We start from the raw sequence: 25,458 nt of genomic DNA on the forward strand, positions 1-25,458 counted from the left end.
CTGAAACCCAGTAGGAGTTCCGGACACCCCGCAAAGTCGTATAGAACTTACGCTTTGTTATGCGGTGCATTCGAAAAACCCAATGATAACATTGAAATTTCATGTAAGACTCTCAAAAGAATTATTTCTTTCATACGAAAATTCGTGAAAAAATTCTGGAGAAAAAAAAATAAAATGGCGCATGCATCACATCCAAAGTCTGACAACGTACACCGAAAAAGATGAATAGAAGAAGCAAGTCTATGTGGGAGATTGGTACCGCATTTTAATCTGCTTATTCACACACCGCCATTACTTAGACTATGATCCTTATAACTTTTTTTATTTTTTTAAGGATTGCGTATTCATTGGTTAATCCTTCATAATAAGACAGCGACTACATAAAAAGGCATTCGCCTCCGTCCGACCTCCTTATTTAATCCGTATTCGTTTTTTTTTTAATCTCGCTGGGTCTTGATTCAGTTCATTTATTTGAAGCCGACAAAGGTTCGTTATTCGTGTATGCGGTGCAAGAAACGGTATTCACTTGTTTTGTTGTTTTTTAATAATCCCCACTCTCCGCTTGCCAACTCGCATATTCTACCACTACTCTTGATCTTTCCCAGCAGCTTTGAATATGCCCAATACGAGGGTTTGTGCTTTAGATGATGTGTATCTTTTTTGTTTGTTTCTAGAGTCGGGATTTTCCAGATCCATTTATAACTCATCCGTTTGCAGGAGCTATTCATATTTCTCAGGCGGTTTCTCTCTGAAGATTCAATGAGCAGCACGGTACGTCGCCTCGCCTAATAAGTAAGTATTCCCATTTTTCACGTTGCATTTCCTAGTGTTCATCTCTTTTCCATATGGGCATTGAGAACTCCCATACAAGTGAGTAATGACGTTTTACTTTGCTGTTTGCAGGTTCCACATCTTCGCATAACCTCTCAATGGTCTGGTCATCAAGGGTAGAATTTCCTGCATATACTTGTGCTTATGTTCATTTCGAGCGGGCTTTTGTTATTTTGATTACAGTTGTTTATACCGTCCCATTTATGCTGCCATGTGACTGTACGTTTCCTCAGGCTTCCCCGGGATGCGAAGAAATCACTCCCACCTCTCATCTCTCTGAACAGCCTCTGCAACCCAGGACGTGTCTAATATTCAACACACCGAGAGCCTCGTCAGTTCCCAAACTTCACCGAACCCCTTGGTTCAAATCAAATTTAAAAATTTGCTGTCAAAATTTGTACCGAAAAAATTTCTAATGACGTGCACCGAATGTACAGCTAGTGGTTGATTTAGATTACGTAGGCATCTTTAAAGGAACACCTAAGATGGGCTAATAATGGTGCACATGACGGTCGGTTGAAAATTTCAGGCTGGGAAAATATTTCAATCTTTGACACAGGGGCCTTCGTGGAAAGGTAATATTATATAAATAAACTTTCTTTATGGTCAATGATCAGATAGATTTGAATGCCCGCAGTGCAACATACCAAAAACCAAATGAATGACCGCGCACACGCACACACGCACGAAAGGCTGTTCTTTCCCGCGCTTCCATCCTCCTGATTGTCGCATGTTGACGCCAGGATAAAGTCTGCCAGCATAAATTCGAAAACTAAAATTTTTCCCGGCCGGGGAAAAGAGCAGTTTTAATTTTCCTTCACTGCGAGAGGTAAATCCCTAAGCCAAAAAAATCTTAGTTATCAGTTGCTTACAAAAGGGATTAACTCTATCTGCAATCTCCATCATCGGTTAGCGGGCTTCAGTCAGCCATAGACTACTGGAAAGGAGAAGATGCGCTCCACACTGAGCTTGCTTCTAGTTTCACAGTTCCATTTTTGGTATTTTACCCATACAGCGAGGTTTAATCAACGTTGTTTTTCAGAAAGGGAGCGTCTAGCATTGGCAAATAAATTTGGGCTGTGTTTGCCAATTTCTGTCATGCCAGACGGGCCGCATGACTACTCGTTAAGTTAATGCATGTTTTTCCGGCAGTAACTGGCCTTTGAAGCTTGCTTCTGCTCTCGCGAAAACAAAACAAAAAAATTCTGCGAGCATGTCGCACAAATATGCCGTATGATTACAGGCATTGCAGATGTAGTCGCTTTACTTGTTGCTGACATTATTCCCGGCTGAAGAACTCCCTTCAATTTCCTGTAAAGCCAAGCTCTCGTTACGTGTAAACAGTGCGGCGTGCACCATATAGTAAAATATTTGTTTTCAACGAAGCGATGAGAAACTATAACATTGGCGAAAAAATTTATAGGCTCAGAAGGCCAAACTCTGCGCACTGCTCTGTCTTCAATATATAGTTACAAATGCTCGTGGCCGTGCTTGAAGATGCTTTATGTGTGCTCTCGGGTTATAAATGTAAAATACTAGTAAAAAAGAGTAGAACGTACGAAAAATGCGGACTTTCATTATGTGTTTGTACTTCCAGTTTCAATTGAACGATTCATTCGTTTTAGGCAAGCATCAATAAAAGGCGCGTGGTGCTTGAAAGGTTTCGGCTGATTTACTGCAACAGAGAGCGACAAGTTCTGAATTATTATAGCTCTTTCATCCGCTTCCGCAAAATGGCAGCAATTTCTTACCTGTGCGGGCTGCCGCCAGAAGACTCAGGACAGTGTTAATTCAGTTAGTATTTAGATACTGCGAGCCGTCCATACTTTTTGACGTGATGTACAATAATCCAGCGTAATGCATCTACTCTTGCGATCACAAAATACGCAAGTATCAAGTATAGTTCGCGCACTACCAAGCATTTCTATTATACACGCTTTTTATTTTTGAAGAGGGAGCGTAATACTGGGCTCGTAGAATAAAATGGACAGAAACAACCCAAACCCGCGTTTCCCGTGGTACGCGAAAGCTTTTGCCGCAGCAATTTTAAGTTCAATGAACTTACCCTTGTGTGAAATAAAACATTAAAAAAGACAGACTATACTCAACGATATTCTCTATCAGTCAAGCTTCACGTAAAAAGAAACAAGATATAAACGAGTAATTCAAATCGAGCCTTTGTTTTTTAGTTGGATTTGCTAGTAACTAATTTTTGCAGCCACAAACAATACCCCCTAAGACATCACGTAAAATCGAATTGCACGAAGTTCATGGTGCTGTTACGGGCTAAACAATTGTTCTCACGAATCAATGTTTTTAAACGGATTTTCCTCCTGACTTAAAGCTTAGCTGGACTGCTGTATTCGCGTGCTGCACTAAATAAACTTAAACTTCAACTGTTTTGCGCTCCCAAATTTATGTTTCCCGCTCTGGAAACACAGTGCACACTCATACACGCATATTTAGTCGCAGACATCCGTGCCCGACAGCATGGGCAAAAGGGGGCTGAAAATACGTAAAAAGGATTGAATGTGACCGCGACGCGAAGCCCTCCTTCGCAGCCCGTGTAAGTGGGATCGTGGAGATCAAACCGCTAATGGAGAATGGGATCATTATTCTCTTCGCCATCAGAGAGAAAGATAGAGACGACTTCAATGAATTGTTGAGGGGCTGACTGCGGGGATTGCCACTTCAGGTGAGTAAAAATAATACTGTAAAGGGGTGGGGAAATGGAAAAAAAAATTTCATCAAGGCACGTAAGTCTGCTTACATGCTTTGAAGACGAAAGCGTTGTGGCTTCGCCTGAGGATACCTACCAAAGTCTTCTTTACTCGTGTTTGCGCCTCTGTATTCGCTCTCGTTCATTCGTCTTTTGGTGCAAATTACTTGGACAGGTCGGCTGGCACCTCTTGACGCCACAGCATCTCCAGATGCAGAGCTATCCATAAATGGCGTGCACCTGTTCTACTCACGTGCGGCACGTGCATCGTTCTGCCAGGGGTCCTAAACTGAGAACTCAACTCGCCGTGCTTTTATCTGACATCAGAAGCTCTCCTTCTCCTGTCACGTGGAACACACCACGTTAACTCTCCTTCCGCCGCTGGAAATGTGCTGAGCCCTTTTACTTGTAAATAGCACCTACTTTTAATGAAAATGAAAAAAAGGGGAAGAGCTGCGGTAGCGGGGGGGTCAAGCCCTCGGCTCCTACTTTGGAGACTCGGGTTCAAATCCCATATGAACTCAAATGCGTGATTGAGCGTGATCTTTACAGCGGAGGCCATTTTATGAACTAGACAACGCCGATTTTTGTCATGATGGGGCACTTGAAGCTAGTATTCGCCTTTTAAAAAATGGAAAAGTGCAGGCGTACCGGTAGACACATCTTCTCCCATATATGCAGTGGCAAATATTGCGCCTGAAAATTTTTTATTTAACTTTTTATTTTACTTCTTTTCACAGCGGTTTCGCTTTCTGATACAAAAAACAAATAGTCGCCAGACACCATAGGTCGTCAGGCTCACTCACGAGTGCACTCTTACACCCCCGCCTCACCACTCATGAGTGAGTGGTCAGTGAGCCTCGCAATCACACTGGCGAGTGTGAAAGCGAGTGAGTGCGAGCCCCACACCCAGTGAGCCCCGCTCACCACTCGCGAGTGCACTCGGATTCCTCGCGCCATTTGCGGGTCTTACCGCGGTGAGCGTCACTATTGCGCTTGTAATCGCTGTTGGCTATTCGTCGCAGGAGCCACTAGCAGTAATGGTTGTTAATAGCGGGATTGCTTCAGCTTCGGAACTATATCGTCACTGAGCTCCTGCTATGGGACACCCTAGAATTAATTCTAAGGTGGCGTGTTGATTTAGGAACATGATTTGGATGGCCTTCTGATGGTGTAATTCACTAATACTGTTTGGTTTCTGTTCTGCTCCGTTCTGTTCAGTTCCTACATTCGCGGGGATAGAATCTCGCTCTTATCAATGCGTAGCATTTTTTAGATGCGACGGCATCTCATTCACTCGCCTTGTCCCTCCATACGGCGTTGTCGTTGTCCGTCCACACCCCTCCCCCATTCTCCTCGCCGCGCCAGCTGCGCTCTCCGCCGCTCACCCCCTCTCCTCTCCGATAGCGAACACTGTCTCGCGAGGGGCATTGGATTGGATTGGATTTGGATTGGATTAAAGTGGATTGTGTTGGATTGTGTTGCGTCATAGCGGCGCCACGTTGCGTCATAGCCGCGGCAGGGGGTTCACGGCACGTTTCACGCGATGGGAGAATCAACCTAACGGAAACAACAACGGAACCCCCTATGCGTCGCATCTACACAGGGGTTCCCGCGAGGGGAGGTGGGAGTAATTTTTGTCTAGAAACCTCTGGTTTTCGGGTGTTCAGCCATCCGTGCTTTTAAGGCAAAGCTTTACTACTTTCATCAGCAGTTTCACGGAGGATGCGCAAGTTAGCTTTTTGACCGGAGACACACCCCAGGTGGCACACCTACGGGGACTTCGCCGGGACTCGACTAGTCCATCGTAAATGCCGGTAGTCGTATAACCCGGGGACATATAACCGAGGTTCTACTGTCCAAGTAAAACCCTTTCAAAGTACTACAGCTCATACATGTAAACGCTGTTTAACTCACAGGATGCATTTGGCAGATTTCGAGTAAAACGCAAATGCATAAACGAAAATACAGCATTTTTTAAATAAAAAATTCCGTAGAATTGGTTTTCACGATAACAAATATAAAACTTAGGTTTAAAAAACGGCGTCGAGAGAGGCGAGATAAAAGCAAAAGAAAAACAAAAGGTAAAGAAGAACTGGCGCAGCTTACACAAGTGGTGCAAGGCTCGAGAAGCAGCAGTGCTGGGGGTCGACCTATAGCTCCTCCCTACACTGACAGCGGATCCCAGAAGAGAGGGAGCAGCCGGACTCCAGCAGTGCAAAGCCGTTTTGGACGGTACTGTTAAGCAACGAGAATTAAAGTATGTCCAGTGTTTTATTCAGCAGCAATCGTCGTCATCACTTTCGCCGTCGTCTTCCGACGGCACAACCGCGTAGGGCAAACCCTCTTGTAGCGCGTCCTCGCCTTGGCAGACTTCCACTTCTTCGTCAGCTGGTCCGGTTGGCGTCTCCGCGTGTGGACTGCAAAGGGATGGCTTGAGAAATTCGTCGTCGTAGTCTTCGGTGCGGCGGACCCGTGGCGCACCGGTCGCTACACGGCGACGACGACGAAGGCGGGAGCTCCTCATGTGGCCTAAGCCCACGCGCAAGACTGGGCGACGCCGGGCGGGCAGCGCGAGGCACGCGCTTACATGCGCTAAGGGTTTTCTGTCTCCGCCGGGCGGATTTGTGTCGGCCTGAACAGCTTTGCAGTTAAAAGACTCCGCCCCGCACTGCCGAAAGCGGCGTCGAACACAACAAAAGCAAAACGTAAATAAAACGACGCAGTCTGGCGCTGTCAGCTCCAGTGGCGCTGCTGACGAGCAGATACGTGACCCACCCGCTGCTGCTAGCGACTTCATCCGTGTTGTGCATAGTAGATGTTTACTGTGTATTTTCTTGTCGCGCGTTCAGCTGGAGCGCTGCAACGCAGAAGGGAAAAAAGCCCGAAAAGAAAGCTCGACGAATACAATACAACTATGAATACCAAGCACTACATTACAATTTCCCAATAAGTAGTTTCAAACAGTTTTTATTTCCGCTTTAAGGCATTGATAGGGATGAAATTAAAGAAATTAAACAGCTGCTGCGGTCGATGACATGCAACATTTCATAACAAAAGATTCCGCATTTTCGTAATTTTGCGGTTTTCTGCATTTATTTTCTGTAATTGAGGACGCAACATATATATTTCTGTGCCTGCCGTTGAAAATTGTTCCTCAAAATTTGCCTTACCCTTAAAGTAGGTAAAATTTAAGGTAACTTGATCGCTGCTGTGGCTCATAAGAGTCACAAAGTGCGGGATCGAAACTTTTTTTGGGTTTCTGATTTTCTGCATTTTTAGCTGTATGCTTTTCTTAGAATTATGCTTAGAATTTATTCTATCCAAACGGGATTTCTTTCAACATAAGTTTTTTTTTTCTTGTATATTTTGCGGTTGAAGTTTTGTTTACTGCGATGTGTTAGCTGACGGGTACCGTATTTCAGCTGAAGATAAAGCGTTCTGTTGAGCAACACAACCATTTTTAAAGATGGAAATTATAATTTGGAGTACAGAACGTTATGTACCCCCATGCAGCCTTTTTTTTTTTCATTTTATCTGCTTCGCAAGTTTTTTTTTTTTTTTAATTATTGAGGGTGTGCTGTTTTCATACAAGCTGATTATTCGCAATTACCTATGCTTAGTGCTTAGGCTTTCACGCCATTCGTTTGTCTTTATTACCCCTCCAAGCTTCAAAAAGGCGATTAGCACATTTCATCGAATCACGCTTCGATCAGGCCAGGCAGCGGACTGAAGCGGAGTTTAGACGTTTTGTGGCTCCTGGCTCTACTTGAACCCAGAGTGATAACTCGACCAGACGATTTTTTTTTCTCTGTTTGTTAAGGCTTCGAAGCCAGTGCCGTTCCTCGAGGAACAGCAGAGCTTTTCTGCGTACAACAAGAAAAATATATATGTATCAAGCGCTAAAACAACCATCCACTAAAACCATTTTTAATACATTTAACTTGCAAGAGCCGCACGGCCGAACTGTCTCCCGACACAGGAGGACACAAGCGCGAACGTACGCATAGGTGGACATATAAAGCTCGTTTGCGCATATATTTTTAAAGCCAGGAACAAAATCGATCGCCCTCAGGGCGATTAAAAAGCCATATCAAGGAATACATTACGTTCGTGAAAAGCAGCTAAAAATTATCGCCGAGGGTGCGGGAGGAACACTAAACCGATAAAGAAGAAACAAGATGTCTATTTAAATAACAAAACACGACTGGAACAAAAACTGAAACCACTGTACTTCCACAGCCCCTTCATTCCAGAGCACGGTATAGTTTGCGTGTTGTTTTATTTCTATTAAAAGACAATAATTGAAAGGAGGAATATTCAGAGTGCAAAATACATCGTTAATAGGTCACCTTTGCACGGAGAAGACTGAACGGCCCGTGTTCCAGGTGATTTCTCTCAGGTTAGGCAGAACAAGTTGGCGGTTAGTGCGAGCAAACTTCGTGTACGAACAATATGAAAGAGCGTTATAGTCGTCTTCCGTAATCTGTATTACCCAGAATTTTTTTTTTTGCTATCTAGTTCACTGTTTGAATAGCTTACATCAAAATTAGGTGATGTTGTGGGGCAGTTTTAAAGATTAGAAGATGCTTCTTTCACCTTTAACAATTCGAGATCCTTATTGGATTATCCCATTTATTTGGTTGATTGATTTATTGTGGCATTTACGCGCCGACACAACGCAGGCGATGAGGCGCGCCGTGGTGGAGGGCTCCGGATTTATTTTAACCACCTGGGGATCTTTAACGTACGCCGAAATCTCGTACACACGGGCGTTTTTGCTTTTCGCCTCAATCAGAAAAGCGGCCGCCGCGGCCGGGAATCGAACCCGCGCCCTCGTGCTCAGCAGCACAATGCCTTAGCCACTGAGCCACCGCGGCGGGTCTGTTTATTTGGTCCCGTAAAAATAAACTGCCTTGACCCGTGGCCATTTACATTAAGGAATATTTTAGGGCACTTGCTCCCAATGTCGAAAACGCCCGAAGACTTGTATTTTTCCCACTTCTCTTAGAACGAACTCCAGACGCATCGAAAAATTTTCAAGTGAGCTCTCTCTCTCTTAACCTAACGAGGACATGGAAAACGTTGTTTTTTTTTAACAAGGTCAGCGGTGTTGTGCAATCTTTCAATTATGCAGTTACTAATACCTCAGCATGTCTGGACTCAACGAGGAATTTGGCAATGCACTCACCCCCCCCCCTCCCCCTCATAACGTTCACTCTGTTGAAACTACTACATTATTCACGGCGTAGCCTAAACCGGCCGCCAGACGGGCCAGCCGGGAACACTGAAGACACGTCGCGAAGTTTCTTCTCCCGCGACAGCACTTATAGTTTAACTTATTTTCGAAATCTTAAATGCTTGCAGAACGAGTCAACCAACACATCCAGTACTTAGAGTAGGGGGTCGCAAAGTACCTCAGCCAGAAATGTATGATTCCATGCCCATCAGATAACTTAGAAACTTGCTCAAAAGATTTTACTCTCTTACCCTAGCTGTCTTGGCGTTCTTCGACCGCTGGAATTACGTCACTACTGCGGCGTAGCGGCTATCGGCCGGATTTCTTTCAGTTGCAGCAATGGGCGTATTCGATAGCCACTTTAACAAGAAAGCCACAAAAGCAAAGTAGAAACGGAAGGCGTATCTGGTGCGACGTACGAGCAAATCCTGCAGTGCCGCTCCGTGCGGACGATAACTACTACAGCTTTCACAGTGCTCCATACGCGAAGGAAAGGGTGAAAGCGTTTATCCGAAGTTTCGCAGAGTCCATTTACCTTTGGCCAAGCGCTTGTGACGTTATCTCGCCGCCCTGTAGCAAGCGTCGTTCCCCCTCCTGCCTTGTGGCTCTGAGTTTTCTACAGACATCCGCCACGTTCCCGGGGTCGAAAACGAAGCAGCCGACGCCTTGTCACGCGTCAACGCTTCCGTCACACTTCCACTGCGCGATGTCGCAGAGCCGACCACATTTTTTCGAGTCAAATGTTATGCTGGGCGTCGTCATTGGCCTATTTTACCGTTTTGATCGCAGTGATTGGCCTTCTCTCTGTATTGTGGGGAAGCGGACACGCGAACACATTTTAGAGTTCTGTTTTCTTCAAAACTTTAGAAAGCGAAGCCTTAGTGTTAGTGTTCTAACTGGTGGCGTCTGTAACGCGAAAACGCCCTGCAGGAAAGCCAACTTTCTCTGACGATGATGATGAATGATCGTGGGTGAAGAGAAAGAAAAAAAAAAGCTTCAGTGGCTGGAATCGAACCTGGGACCCTCGCGTTATGAAGCCGGGGTCTATCCGATTCTTCCATTTCGGTATGGTCGAAACGCATTTCAAACTCAGACGACAACCAAAGAATCTGTCACGAGAAAGCTTCGCGTTCAACCATCGTCGTCGTTAGACGGAGGAGTGCGCTATATTTAACAGCGGAGCTGTTGTACAAGCCGTAAGTTCGGTGTTGCAGGAAAAAAATGCCAAGAAAATGCGGAGCGCTCGTGAGCGCGTGCCTCGTGGCGACCGCCAATCGTTCCCGTCACGCGTAGTGGCTTTCATCATCATCATCAGCAGCAGCAGCAGCAGCAGCAGCCCACTCAGGTCCACTGCCGGACTTCAGTGCCCTCTAGCAGGACGAAGGCCTCTCCCATTGACCTCCAACTGCTCCTGTCCTGCGCTGCTCGAGCCCACAGTTTAGCCCCGAATTTCTTTATTTCATCTCTCCTCGGATTAATGGCCTTCCCCTTCTTCTAGACCCAGCTCTTGCTATCCACTCTGTTACCCTAATTGTCCACCGCTTGTCGGTTCGTCTCACTACATCGCCAGGCAAAGTCCATTTCTTTTTTTTTTTTTTTTTTTGGACTGTGACGTCTTCTACTCTAGTTTTTCTCGGATCCAGGTCGCTCGTTTCCTGTCCCTAAGTGTTACTCCTAACATTATTCGTTCCATTGCCCGGTGAGCCGACCTAAGTTTGCTTTCTAGTTATTTAGTAAGGTGCCAAGTTTCACCTCCGTATGTCATCACCGGCAGTATGCACTGGTTGTACATTTTTCCTTTCGGCGACAGAGGTAGCTTACTTTTCATTATCTGGGAGTGCTTGCCGAGTGCTCCTCAACCCATACCTATTCTGAGCAGGATTTCTCTCTCGTGGCTGGGGTCAGCACTAACCATCTGTCCAAGGTAGTCAAATTCTTTTACTTCTTCTATCGTTTTGTTCTCTAAGCTGAAGGGGACATTTTTGGCATGCTTATTCCTCATTACTTCAGATTTATTCATTTATTATTAGCCCCACGGCCGTGCTTTCTGACTGTAGTTCCTCAAGCATTGTTTGCAAGTGTTCTGCAGTCTCACTCAGACATACTATGTCGTCCCCGTAAACCTCAAATGGCTCAAGTATTCAAGCAAAAAAAAAAAAAGCAAGCAAGAAAGATATGGCAAAAACCACGAGGAGCGAGAAAATGCCTAGCACTCGTGAGCGCGTTCCTCGCGGCGGCCGCCGAGTCCCCGGCTCGCGCAGTGGTTTTAGCGTGCGGGCGCGCACACGCACACTTTTTAGTGGCTGCAGTAAGCATGTTTGTATTGCAAATTTAGACGGAATAGTGTTTCTACGCAGTGTCATTTGGTAGAATCCAACTATTCAATACAAACATGCCTGCTTACTGCATCTACTTAAAAGTTAATTATTCAATTCTAGTTAAAGTACCGACGTCAATAATTACCACCTATTTATGTGCCCCCCCTGGGCGCATACCTCACTGTAGAGATGGTCTACACTTAAATCTAAGCACCTCATTTAAAAAAAAAAACCTGTCGACTTAATTTTGATCACCCTGTATATTTGAAATATATATCTGAATAATGATACCATCAGTGTTCAACATTTATTCACAAATAGCAACACGTGTGTAATCGCACTCTGCCTTTGCAGGTGCGCGCGGGGGGTTTGGCTCAGCTTTTTAACCATGGGAAATTTTAATGTGGAATAATAACGTGGAATTGAACGACGTGCATTCTTCGCATAGCCAGGCGCGGAGCTCGGGCTTCGGCTGTCGCCATCCCGTAGCGACTTTCAGGGCGAAGTTGGTGCGCCGCACGGCCCCGTTGTTGAGCGAGAGTTGCGCGTACTCTGGAAGGGGCTGGGTGCAACGCTGCGTGATGCAAGCGACGGCGACCTAGGCTTCCTCGGTACTCACGAGGTGCGCGGCTTGAGGTTCCGCGGTCGTCTCCTGCGGCTGGCTACAGGGTTCTTTGTCGAGTTGTTGGGGTTGAGCTCCGCGCGCCGGTAAGGCTGGTGACTCGAGGAAACCAAGTTTTGGCTTCCATCGCTCGCGGGGCGGCAGTGCTGACGTACGGTTTGAACATTGCTGCTAAGCGGGTGGCGCTGTGCGGTAGGAGTTTTCGGCGAAGTAAAAGCTCATCTCCGAATATGTGCCAAGTGTCGATATTTCCAAGCAGGTGATGGGCCTGCATGCTCCCGCGCAGGAGTACCTCACGCTGCGGTTCTAGACGTTAGCCGACAAAGAAGGTGTATTCAGGGCCGACCGCAGCGTTTCTGCATCGGCAGGCGATGCCCCTCGTGTTTCGCAACATGACGCCGAGGTTTCCTCACTGCTGCAAACGAGTCCTGTCCCCTTGATGCAGTTGTTTAACGACGTGCCCATAGCAAACGCATTCGTCTTGTGGACAGTGTGCTGAAACGACCCTGAACTGTTTTGAGTCAGGACGTGCGCTTCACAAATGAGCAGGGATCATGATGATGATGGTGTCCAAGAACTTCGATGTGGAGGTCTTTCACTGCGTGGTGCTCCGGCTTGCTGTTCCAACTGAGGCGGTTGGCGCCCTCTTTTGCCAGCATTGTAATTCCTGTGAAAGTGGCCGCCCAACGAACTGCTTGCTACGGACATGCGCGGAACTGCTTGTGTGCTGGGGCAAGCCATGTTGCGGTTTTCAAAATCAAACTCATTGGCAAAGGTCCCAGAAGAAGGAAACGGCGAATCTGCATTGTCGCATAATGCGATGAGCTGTTGTTGGCAAGACAACGTTACGCTCTAGCTGACATGGTCATATTAGCAACGGTAGTCTGGTTGATCTATCTCCAGGAAGTTCCATTCCCTGCGGTGTTTTCTTCAGAAGTGTCTGCCTTTTCAGTAAGATGTTGAAAGGAAGGCTGGGCTGGGACTCCGAACCAAAGCACAACTGTACAGGCAGATGAGCTTCAGGCGAAATTTGCTGCGTGTGTCTTTGCAAATGACTCAGAAGGTCATCCTGATCCAGACACTCTTCTTTGCAAAATGAACACTGCTGGAGTGTGCCAAGGGGCTCCACGTATGCGTGGCTAGACAAATCGCTATCACGTGGAGGGCTGCCGACAAGGTCGCAGACGTGTTCAGTTGGACACCGTGGGTATCCCCGAGCTACAGCACATTCAGGGAAATTTCTGCAAATAGAAAAAAATTTAACACAACTGTTATTAATATTCAGCGTAGGTAACACCATCTATGAGAAATATCTCAAACTTTGCCATGTACGTCGCTGTTCAAATGAAATGACGCACGAATCGAAGTTTCACAGCGCTGGTCTATTGAGCTAACAAAAACAATACCCACTCGCGAGTATTACGCTTCAAAAGCATGCGATTTCTTCCAAGTGAAGCACAGAGAAAACGAAGAAATAGAGGGAACTACATAGGCGGCCCCTTCCTTTCGTCTGTGTCGTTTGCGCTGTTTTATATTTTCTATCATGCCTTACCAACTGGCCCTAGCTTCCACGCTAGACAGGATGGTTTGGATAAGCGAGCCCAACAAGGCGTAGGAATCGACATCTGCAGCAACAGCTTAAAGGGACCCTAAAGGCTGAATGACATTTTGTTTTAACTGAAAGGTCATACGTTTCGTAGGTCTCTCGGATTTTGTTATACTATAGCAACGATTGGTTATTTGCTGAGAAATAAGTAAATAAAGCTTCATTTTTTTGTGACGTAATCATTGCGCCACAAAATAGGAGCGAAGCCGGCAAAGCACCGGTGCGGTCTAGAACGTAAACGCTGGCATCGGTAACTTTTACGGCTTCAAGCCATGGCCGACTACGGCAACGTTTCTCTGGCCAAGGAGGCTGGCTTGGAATTTCATAATTTTTCGCCGACGGAAAGATAAACACGATTAGATGCTCGAGCGGCCGGTGTAGCGTCCCAGACCGCATCGAGCCGGCTGCGAGCATGGAGGGCTGCGGCGAAGCCGCTTTTGAAGCAACGATTGCGCCGTTTCGAATATCAAGCACGGCTTTCCGGGATCCCGGCTGACGCCGAACAGAAAGGTGCCTTCACTTCACCTGGTCTGCCTTTAACAGCCACTTCATATAATCTCTTGCGCGGCGTGAACCTAGCGTGAAAAACACTCTTCACGGCAGCCGTGTCCAGGTGCCGAATTCTCCAAAAAAAATTACGCCCACCTCCCCTCGCGGGAACCCTGGTGTGATGCGACGCTGAGGGGGGGGGGGGGTTCAAGCGCAAGCGGAGAGCAACCGTCGACCGAAAGGCCGCCGGAGAGCGGCACACCGGTTATATGCGCAGCGCGCCCGAAGGAGAGGACACCGCGGAGAGAGAGAGAGTACTGCACATGCGCAGCACCGCGCGCAGCGCGCAGCGCCGCCCACCGGCGGAGTGAGAGCGCGCTGGGCCGCACACCCGCAGATGTTGAGAGAGAGTGTTCGCTCTCACCTGGGCACGCGCCGGCGCCAGTGCGTCTGCCGCGGCTATGACGCAACACAATCCAACACAATCCACTTTAATCCAATCCAATCCAATACAATCGAATCCAATCCAATGCCCCTCGCGAGAGAGTGTTCGTTATCGGAGAGGAGAGGGGGTGAGCGGAGGAGAGTGCGGACGCCGACGACGACGGACGCACGCAGGAAGGACAGGGCCGCCGACAAGAGATGCTCTCAGCGTCGCATCTAAAACGGGTAACGTTTTGAAGCGACGCGGTAGCTCCATGCATATGCATGCGTTCTTGGGCTGGGTGGTCGCTTTGAAGGGTGGAGGAAGGACGAAAATGGCCCAGAGCAGCATTGTACCAAGGGCGCAAAGCAACAATCAAAACGACGGGGAGGGGGGGAGTGCGCGTCACTTTGCGCCCTCGCTACAGTGCTCCTCCGCAAGGCCATTCTCGCTCCTCCCAACACCTCAAAGCGACCACCCAGCCCCAAGAACGCATGCATTTGCATGGCGCTACCGCGTCACTTCAAAACGACCCCCCCTTTGGAGAATTCTGTCCCAGCAGTAGTCGTCGCCCGCGCTCCCCCTTGCTCAAGCATAAAAAGGGCAGAGCGACGCACGCTTTACTGATTATCAATGGCGGCTCGAGGCGAACGGAACAGCAGAAGGGCGCATCGGTCAGCTAACCACTCGCAGTAAGTTTATTTCACCGGCGATTATGTTCGAACCGGGCGCGCTTTACCGGTAGCAACATTTTAGATATAAAGTGTTACTCATCCTCCTACTCCTCTCCATCCGCGCGCGGAAAACGGGAGATTAGAAGGTCCGGGCAGGCGGCTTGCTTAACCACCTGCAGTGCATCTTGTTCCTTCTGCCGTTTCTAATGAAGTGACTTTAGCTGCTTCCTGCCGGGTATTTTGCTTGCGGAAGCTCGGCCGCTCACCGTCATAGGTTATTGACTTCGGTACTTGCGAACCCATGCTTTTCGAAAACGAAACTGAAAGCTCACTGAATAGCGAGGGAAGCAGCTGGCCTCGCAGCGCATAAAAGCTGTAATATGTGTTTTTTAGATACGATGAGCTCACAGAAAGCTGTGATTTACGTTTATTTCCCGTGTTCAACCACTTCGGAACTGTTTATTTCAGGATAACAGCTACAGATGCTGCTGCAATGAGCTCTCACAGCTCACCACTTTTGTGACGTCACAAACCGGTTCCCAAAACCACACGGGCGTCGTCACCTGTTTACACGTTTCTGGTGTTTTCTTTCTTACTAAACAACTGCGAGTTGCGAGAATGGTGTATTTCGGTTCTCGGCACAGTAATCCATCGATACAGGCCAACTTGTTTCCACCCTTTAGTGTCCCTTTAACGCCGTGGTTCTCAGCCATGGATGTGCCGAGGACCCCCTTGTGGACCGACGGAAGCGATGGGGGACCCGTACAGCAGTGTTGTAGGGAACGGCGTTACAAGGAACGGCGTTCCTGGAACTAGTTCCTTTTTGGAGGAACGGAGGAACGCCACCGTTCCATTAAGGGTCGGTGGAACTGTAACGGTAACTCGTTACGTTTCTAAAGGAACGGCAGGAACGGCGTTCCTGCCGTTACATCGCTAGGATTTGGCTGTTTTTGATGCCAAGGCTCGAGTACAAAAACCCACAAAGCGCTACTGCGTTTCTCTTCCTATAAGATGGTCAGTTTGCCCGCCCTTCAGCCGTACGTGCTTCCTCGGAAGTGAAATGCAGAAGAATAACCACGCAGCAGGCCGCAGCTTGTGCTTGCTTTAATGCTGGTTGCTTACGCGGGGTTCGACGGGTGAATAGCGTAGCCGCGAGAATGCTTTTCACCCTTCATCTTTTGTCTGGGGAGGCCAGAATGCGCGTCTGGCCGATAGAATTGTTCCCTGGCGGGGAAAGAACAGAGAGTTTTAGCAGTCCGTCCGTTCTGTCGTATGCGTTGTTACTGGGTTGACCGGGACCCGCTGGGCACTTGGGCATTCGTCGCGGTAGGGGGATTAGTTCCGCGGGCCTGCCTTCGCCATGTCTATGCCTCCGCACCCTTCCTATTCACCCTTCCGCGCGCTCAGGAGCAGACTGGTTCCGGTTAACCCGGTAACAAAGTAGCCAACGAAACGGACGGACTGCTAAACGGTATCCGAACATTTCGGTGTCGGACATTTCGGTCCAGGACGTTTCGGTGTGGACATTTCTGTGCACGGACATTTTGGTGCACGACGTCTTGGCCCAGACATTTTGAGTGAGCGGATGTCCCAGGCATTCTTTGAACATTTTAGCTTTAATATTGTAATTTCGTGACTTGATATGATTTTACGTTCGAGACTTGGGCTTGCGCCGCCGTTGGTGGAAACGAAAGCTAAACCCTGACGGAGCATTGCCATGTGAAACCCAATTTCTGTAGCAGATGGTAAAAATTAACGTTGTTAATTTGCATCCGTTCAACCATTTTTTGTTATTTTAACATTCATGTGAACAACCCTAGTATTTAAGTGTTACCAAAGCGCTTTCCTTTCACTTCACCGAACGGTGCAAGACGCTGCTGCCTTTAGTCTATTCCTCCCCCCCCCCCAGTGGCGGTCTTAAGGGGGGGGGGGGGCAAAGGGGGCGATCGCCCCCCCCCCCCCAAAGAGGTCCTCAGCTTCTTATTTGTTTTGTTATTTTCGAAGCATTCCACTTGCGCGAGGTTAGATCCCACTTGTGCGAGGTCACGTGTTGCGACCGTCAGAAATATGGGCTCGAGTCAGCCGTTGCACCGCCTACGGGGAGTCAAAAACCACTGTGTCGCTAAGTGATTTGTGCGCAAGCGGGTTACACCACATACGCGCACACGCCGGCATGGTTATCACCTCCTCCGCAGAACAGGCGGAAGGATAGGAGCGGTTCTTAATCACCCCCCCCCCCCTACCCCCAAAACCAATCTCTGGGACCGCTACTACCCCCCCCCCCCCCCCAAGCAAAACTTCCGCGAAAAAACAACAGAAAAACGAGGTCGATTAGGCGCGTGTGCATTTCGTTTTAATTATACTCTCAATCAATCTCACCTTCGTTGCATTCGGTGTCAGTTCTACTTAAAACTAACAAACAAACGATCGCACTTACGGTGGCGTTATTTAGGGGAGGGGAAAGCTGAGCCCCGCCGGCAATCATCCCCCTAAGTAGAGAGAGAAGGGTGTCACTTGTGCTTCACCATTGCGTCGACTGGACTTCGAAAACTTGTAGACGACTGTTGCCGCTCTCGTCACACTCGCCTATCCATTTTTTTTTTGCTCCTGATAATGGGAGGACGCGATGTATACCAGGGGTGTCCATGATATGCGCGACTTGTTGAGTTAATTCCCAAGGGGGCGACTGAAGGCGCAGAAAGAGCGATTTCTGGAGTGGGGGCGCCGTCGATATGACCGCGACGCGCGGAAGGGTGTAGCCAGCAAACGATAGGGGCCATTATGTTCTCAGCGGCTTTTTGGGTGGCTTTTTGTGTCACATTATAGAGGTTTCGTGCGCCCATTGTGAATGTAAAGCTTTTTCTCTGTTTTAAACGCGAAGTGTGCTATGTCATTGTTCTGAATGTATCACCCAATTCCTGCAAAAGCCTCCACTAAGAGGCTAGCAGTACGTTCTAAATAAAAAAATAAAAAATCACTGCGGTGACGCTTCGGAGACAGTGAACGTCTCCTCCACCATGCCAGTAGGATTTTCCGGGGAAACCGAAAATAATATGGCTGAAAAAGAAATCTGGTCGAGATTCGAGAGTACAGACGGGAGGTGGGAGGGGGGAGCGCTAGAACAAAGAATTAAAATGTGGTAAATGTAGGCTTGTAAACATCACAACGAAGGTTGGTTATCCCGAACACAATGGGTGGAATTTGTATGCACAACCGGTACGCGCTTAATCAGCATTTAGGACATTAGAACCTGCGGCTCTTTTCCAAAAGGCCTGTTTCCAAAAGGCCTGACAATATCCTAGACCAGTGTTCGCGAATTCATTTTAGCAAGGCTGCCCAGCCCTTGTAATACTCTTCATAAGGTTTTCTTCATTCTGGGGGGCTAGCTAATTTTTGGGTACTTTTTGGATATTGTTACTTTTTGGATATTGAGAGTGTGCATGTAATTTATGTAATTTGAGGCTGTGTAATTTAAAAAAATACAAAAGAGGCGATCGTAAACACGGATAATTGTCTTAGCTAAAAAAGAGCAAATATAAATTATCAACTTGTCATAAAAAAACGTGTGCTAAAGAATTCAATCGGCTACATAACAGGTGTCCCCAGGAAGAGGTATTAAAAATATATATATAATGTAGAATTTCTAAAAATACCTGGCAAAGATCGAACATATGGCATCAATCAAAAAATAAATTGACAGCTCCAGATTGTTGTCCATAATCCACGTTAAGCGAAAATAAAAATATAACGGCTGTCGCAAACAGGCAAGCACCGGATAATTTGGTCGCCGAAATGTCCGTACACCGAAATGTGCGTGCACCGAAACGCCCGTACACCGATATGTCCGTACACCGATATGTCCGTACACCGACATTTCTGCACCGCGATATCCTGCACCGAAATGTCCTCGAGCCGTCTGGAGTTTGTCCGGTATACTCCGTGAAAAAATTCGCCTAGGAGCGTTTCTTTTGATTATCTTTATCTCCGGATAATCTGCTGGCGGTGGTGCTAATATTCGTATAATATACGTAGTTCGATGTGAGTTTTAAATGTCTCACTTAATTTCGACCGAGGATTATCCTACACTATATTTTAATTTAAAAACCCAATTGTAACGTTAATGTAACGACACGTTCCAATTTTCGTAGTGCAACTGGAACGCGTTCCTTTCGCAATAAAGGAACTTGTAACGGGAACTCGTTTCAAAATTGGCAAGGAACGAGGAACGAGCTTTCGTTCCTATTTTGGAGGAACGTGTACAACACTGCCGTACAGCAGCAAGGGGAAAGGATGGATGGGGAAGGGGAGAGGGAGGCATACGTAAGCAGACTAACATCTCATTTCTGCAGCTTTAATGAAAATGACTCAATGCTCGCAGTGGCAAAGTTTGCCTTTATGACTGTTTTTCTGGAACTCCATCAACTCATTTTCAGCTTCGACACATTCAGGTACAAAGCAATTTACGTCCGCTTCAAATGGGGCCACAAGCCATGAGTCCGGAGCAGATTCTCTGGAGTTGTCCTTCGTGTGGAAACTTAGTGCGCTCAGGTTGGCCATGACTGTGGCTCTGACACTCGCGGTCGCTGCCCTGGAGTCTACAAGATCACTCAGAAGCTTATAGGAAGAATAGCCGTCCCTTCTCGGCGGGCTCAGCCGACTTTGAAGCTTTTTATGAATAAACCCTGGTTCTTCGAAAGAGGGAAAGAAGTTGACCGAAACGATCTTGGGCGGATTGCTACGGAACTGTGAATGTGTCAAGGGCGGGTGAGTTGCAAAATATTTGTTTCTTTTTTTTTTGCCGGCGAGCTGTTCGAACACACCTGCCGGCTGTTGTCATTTTCGACTGGGCCCTAACAAGCAGAAAAGCCCTTTCTCCTCTCGTCCCTACTACGCGCCTGTTGACCGCAGCCGATGAGCTTGACCCGCGTGGGTAGCTTAGCTTCAGATTGGGAGCTGTCAGATCTGCAGCTATAACTGATTGGAAGAAACGGCAAATATTCTACGCCACTGGATGTTACGGGTAAGGTGTCCGCATTTCATTATGTCAGAGCCAGTACAGTCATCATCGGCCGCAATATTTCGTTGCGAAGTGATTCCGGTACTCAACTCGCTCCTTCCCGGTAACTAAGCTGTGAGTGCTTAGCTACCGGGAAGGAATGCTTGCCTCTAAAGAGTGCTCCACAGCAAGCGCATTTACGCTGCGTGTGAAATTCCCTCACTGGTAACCACTAATTTGTTTCCTTAAGGCAACAAATTAGTGGTTACCAGCGAGGGAAACCATTGCAGCTTGACGTGATACTTACGGCCGTAAGCTATGATAATTTTAGTGTGATAAGTTATGATGTCGCAGAAGGTGAAAAGTGCAAGTCAACGATGAATAATAATATTACATTTTTTTAATGAAAGGCCAAATGTTTAGATGAAATTCATTGTCATGCGATAAAATACATCATAGATAATTAAACTACCCATTCAGGCTTGCCTTGGTATGTAGCCCTGTAAAACGTACGAGCGAAGAAATCCTAGAACACTGTCATAACGCTGCAGCTCCTAACATTTGTCATCGTCGTAGTGCCTTTCCATTCGGTGAAGGAGCGGAGCTGGGCGCAGCCCAAGGATTGCACAAAATAAAGCACTTTTGCTTGTAATTTGGGATTTAGCGCACTTCCCTGCCAATTAGTTGAATGAAATTTAAAAGCACTCGAGCTTTATTCTATCAGACAAACATGGGTCTGCCCGTTTCCCTCGTGCGCCGTCACAACCCAAACCGCTCGACCACGGGGGACAGCACTCCGGTCGCATCGGGCAGTGAGCCGTCCACGTTTAAATATCCCATCAGCCCGACGGGCATGCCATCGGTGAGCGCGTGAAGCCTGGATGTGCGGGCACGCCCCCCCCTCTCCACCCCCGCTTCCCGCCACCCTCCCGTGCGCCCACAACAGAAAACCTGCGATGTGCGCGTGCTTGACGCGAAAGACACTGGCAAACATGACGCTCTGGAAGCCCTTCAAACTGAACAAGAAAAACACCGGCCAAATCGCCAGGGGCATTTCAAGAATGAAACACAAAGGTTTGTGACTAGTTCTTTGGCGGAAAAAATTTCCGGTCTACGTATATTAATCCACGCGTGCTACATGTGAAAACCGAGGCATATACCACGTCTCTGTAAATAGATAAAATCCCGGGCCATCTCCACTGACGTGAAACCTGGGGAGGGGCGAAGCATGACGTGTGTAAGTGCATCCTTGGCGCCTTGGCGTTTTTGCCCAGAGAGATGAAACCGTTGGGAGGTAGAGGCATACAGCTTTGCTTGAAGCACGAAGCTTACTAGCGCGAGGCGTTGGAAACCCACTGTCCGGGTGTGTTCTTTTAGTACGCGTTACGTTCTAGCGCGAGGTTTGGAAAAAGAGTGTCCCGGTGTTTTAGTACCGTGACTACATGAAACGACGACGACGACAGGAGGCGCCGACAGCATGTGCCCCGAAGGGACTTCGCCCCTAAAAACGCAACCACAACCTTCGACAGCTGAGTGGCTAGCGAACCCAGTGGACAAGCTCCCAACTCGATAAAGAACGTCCCGGTGCGTGCCGTTTGCGCGCAGTCACCTTCACAGCCCCAGTCTCGGGAAACACGCTCTAGATTGCGACTGTGCTTTCCGAGACAAGAGGAAAAGAGTGTAGCGCAGAGCGGTGGCGGCGCCACCTCGCGCTTCCCTTCGCTCATTACAGGCGGTGGGGTTCGACGTCACTGATGACGTCCATGGCGGCATCACGTCATCGCTTAGGTCAACTATGCCTAGCCGAGACGAAGAAGATATGGTGGCTAAAAGACCATAACGAAGAGAAGAGTTAGTCGGGAGAAAAGGCGTGGGAGAGGCGAGCATAGACCAAAAATTACGTCTACCTCCCCTCGCAGGAACCCTGGTGTGATGCGACGCTGAAGGGGGTTCCATTGGCGTCGCATCAAGCAATCGTCGGGTACGGCAAGAGAGCAAGCGCAAGCGCAAGCGCGGACGACCGTCGACTGAGAGACCGGCCGGAGCGCGGCACTCCGCTTCTATGCGGAGCGCGCCCGAAGGAGAGGAGACCGCGGAGAGAGAGAGTACTGCACATGCGCACAGTGCGCAGCCGCGCGCAGCGCGACAGCAGATGTTGGGAGAGAGTGTTCGCTATCGGAGAGAGGAGAGGAGGCGAGCGGAGGAGAGACGCAGCTGTGCGGACGCGGACGACGGACGCACGCAGGACCGGGCCGCCGGCAAGAGATGCTCCTCTCAGCGTCGCATCTAATAATGTGTGTATACTACGCGAACTTCTCATTCCTAAAAATGAAGAGTAATCACTAATGAATAAAATGACGAGTACGGTCCTCTATTCACCACGACTATGGTTAGAGTAAAGTCATGTGTTACAAAGTTCGAACGATTCATATGCGCAACGCAATTTACCATAAATATGTCGCATATTGTCTTCCCTCAGGCGTGTAAGTATTTCGGCATCGAAGGTACTTACCCGTAGCGGCGTCTGTTTCACGCATCTTTGCCGGTTGGCGGCAAAGGCAGCAGCATGCCGACGGGGTCCGCGGTTGGCGTGCACCGGCCCTGGCACCGGCCCTGAAAATACATCATAGATAATTAAACTACCCATTCAGGCTTGTCTTGGTATGTAGCCCTGTAAAAAGTACGAGCGAAGAAATCCTAGAACACTACCATAACGCTGCAGCTCCTAACATTTGTCGTTGTAGACGCGGCCGTGCGCCTCCAGTGCCCTTCCATTCCGTGAAGGATGACGCAGTCCAAGGAGTGCACAAAATAAAACGTTTGTTTGTAATTTGGGATTTAGCACACTTCCCAGCCAATTAGCTGAATGAAATTTAAATGCACTCGAGCTTTATTCTATCGGACAAACACGGGGCTGCCCGTTTCCCTCGTGCGCCGTAAGCATCTGTGTACTGTCTGTTACACAATCCAAACCGCTCGATCACGGGGAACAGCACTCCGGTCGCATCGGGCAGTGAGCCGTCCATGTTTAAATGTCCCACCAGCACGACGGGTATGTCATCGGTGAGCGCGTGAAGCCCGGCTGTGCGGGCACGCTTCCCCCCCCCCCCCTCTCCAATCCCGCTTCCCCCCACCCACCCGTGCACGCACAACCGAAAGCCGGCGATGTGTGCGTGCTTGACGCGAAAGACACCCGCAAATATGACGCTCCGGAAGCCATTCAAACTGAACAAGAAAAACACCGGCCAAATAGACACACAAGGAGCATTTGAAGAATAAAACACAAAACAGTAGTTCTTGGGTGGAAAAAAATTCCCGTATACGTATATTTATCCACGCCCGCTACACGCGAAAACCGAGGCATATAAGCCTTCTCTGTAAAGAAATAAAATCTCGGGCCATCTCCACTAACGTGAAACCTGGAGAGAAACGAAGCATGCAGTGTGTAAGTGTATCCTTGGCGCCTTGGCGTTTTTGCCCAGGGAGATGAAACCGTTGGGAGGTAGAGGTATACAGCTTTGCTTGCGTTGGAAAACGAGTGTCCCGGTGCGTTATTTTAGTACTCGTTACGTTCTAGCGCGAGGCTTGGAAAATGAGTGTCCCGGTGTTTCAGTACCGTGACTACATGAAACGACGACGACGACAGGAGGCGCAGACAGCATGAGCCCCAAAGGGACTTCGCCCCTAAAAACGCAACCACAACCTTCGACAGCTGAGTGGCTAATGAACCCAGTGGACAAGCACTCGTTTAGGCTCCCAACTCGATAAAGAACGTCCCGGTGCGTGCCGTTTGCGCGCGGTCACCTTCACGCCCCAGTCTCCGGAAACACGCTCTAGATTGCGACTGTGCTTTCCGAGACAAGAGGAAAAGAGTGCAGCGCAGAGCGGTGGCGGCGCCACCTCGCGCTTCCCTTCGCTCATTACAGGCGGTGGGGTTCGACGTCACTGATGACGTCCATGGCGGCATCACGTCATCGCTTAGGCCAACTATGCCTAGCCGAGACGAAGAAGATATGGTGGCTAAAAGACCATAACGAAGAGAAGAGTTATTCGGGAGAAAAGGCGTGGGAGAGGCGAGCATTGGCCAAAAATTACGTCCACCTCCCCTCGCAGGAACCCTGGCGTGATGCGACGCTGAAGGGGGTTCCATTGGCGTCGCATCAAGCAATCGTCGGGTACGGCAAGAGAGCAAGCGCAAGCGCAAGCGCGGACGACCGTCGACTGAGAGACCGGCCGGAGCGCGGCACTCCGCTTCTATGTGGAGCGCGCCCGAAGGAGAGGAGACCGCGGAGAGAGAGAGTACTGCACATGCGCACAGTGCGCAGCCGCGCGCAGCGCGACAGCAGATGTTGGGAGAGAGTGTTCGCTATCGGAGAGAGGAGAGGAGGCGAGCGGAGGAGAGACGCAGCTGTGCGGACGCGGACGACGGAGGCACGCGGGACAGGGCCGCCGGCAAGAGATGCTCCTCTCAGCGTCGCATCTAATAATGTGTGTATACTACGCGAACTTCTCATTCCTAAAAATGAAGAGTAATCACTAATGAATAAAATGACAAGTGGGTCCTCTATTCACCACCACTATGGTTAGAGTAAGGTCATGGGTTACAAAGTTCGAACGATTCATATGCGCAACGCAATTTACTATAAGTATGTCGCATATTGTCTTCCGTGCAGGCGTGTAAGTATGTCGGCATCGAAGGTAGGTACTTACCCGTAGCGGCGTCGCCCCGGGTTCCTCCAAGTTCAGCGGCCTCCCGTGCCTCACGCATCTTTGCCGGTTGGCGGCAATGGCGGCAGCATGCCAGCGGGGTCCACGGTTGGCGTGGCACCGGCCCTGGAACCGTCGAGGAGCAGTCAGCTGCAGCTCGCGAAGAGCACGCAGCGGCTGACCTACGGCGAGAAGAGAATCAAACAAAAAAGAACGTCATCCTCACCAACTGAGGCTTAATCAAATCCCCATGCGAGTGGCCCACCCGGCCAGTAACCCAGCTCACCACGTCGACGACTTGACTGTTCCGGAGGCGCTTCACGATGGAACGATCTTTTGGAACGCTGACGTGTTCCCGAGACGCCACGTGAGGCACGCGACGCCACGCGCCGGTGACCACTCGGAGACGATGATGATAATGACGATTCTCGAGGACGAAGTTTTGGTATGCACGGGGCTCACCCAAGAAAATGTTTTTTTTTTTTTCGAGCAGCGTGGATGAGCCAGGAAGTCACGAACAAGCAATCACTCAATAACTTGAATTCTACCCAAAATAAGACAACACGCCCCCCCCCCTTCAAAAAAAAATTAACTTAGGTAGGTGAGTAGCATACCAACATAATAATGGGGGATTGCTCAGTCAAGCAGGCCGTCAACTTGGTAGATCAAACAGGATGTGGACACATCGAGCGAAAGAAGTGCAAAACAAAGAAAAAACACAGCGTGATAAGACGCAAGACAGAAGGAAAGTGTTATACGTTAAACAACCCCGGGTCTTCTAGCCACACCTGCAACACTTCAAGGCCAACTGCACTCAAATTTTTTTTTGTCCA

At 48.6% G+C, this 25,458-nt stretch overlaps 1 long non-coding RNA gene across 1 annotated transcript; it reads right to left on the minus strand.

Moving 5' to 3' along the window:
• Nucleotides 1-11,440: 11,440 nt before the first annotated feature.
• Nucleotides 11,441-25,057, minus strand: LOC144172028 (uncharacterized). The gene is made up of 4 exons (XR_013322970.1): nucleotides 24,912-25,057; nucleotides 24,629-24,807; nucleotides 22,431-22,531; nucleotides 11,441-12,970 (listed from the first exon to the last, which is right to left on the minus strand). It is a non-coding gene; the product is annotated as an uncharacterized LOC144172028 (long non-coding RNA).
• Nucleotides 25,058-25,458: the final 401 nt, after the last annotated feature.

The sequence above is a fragment of the Haemaphysalis longicornis genome, unplaced genomic scaffold, assembly GCF_048455015.1.
Source record: "Haemaphysalis longicornis isolate Haplotype H1 unplaced genomic scaffold, Haemaphysalis longicornis Haplotype H1 scaffold_1, whole genome shotgun sequence".
NCBI classification, from domain to species: domain Eukaryota; kingdom Metazoa; phylum Arthropoda; class Arachnida; order Ixodida; family Ixodidae; genus Haemaphysalis; species Haemaphysalis longicornis.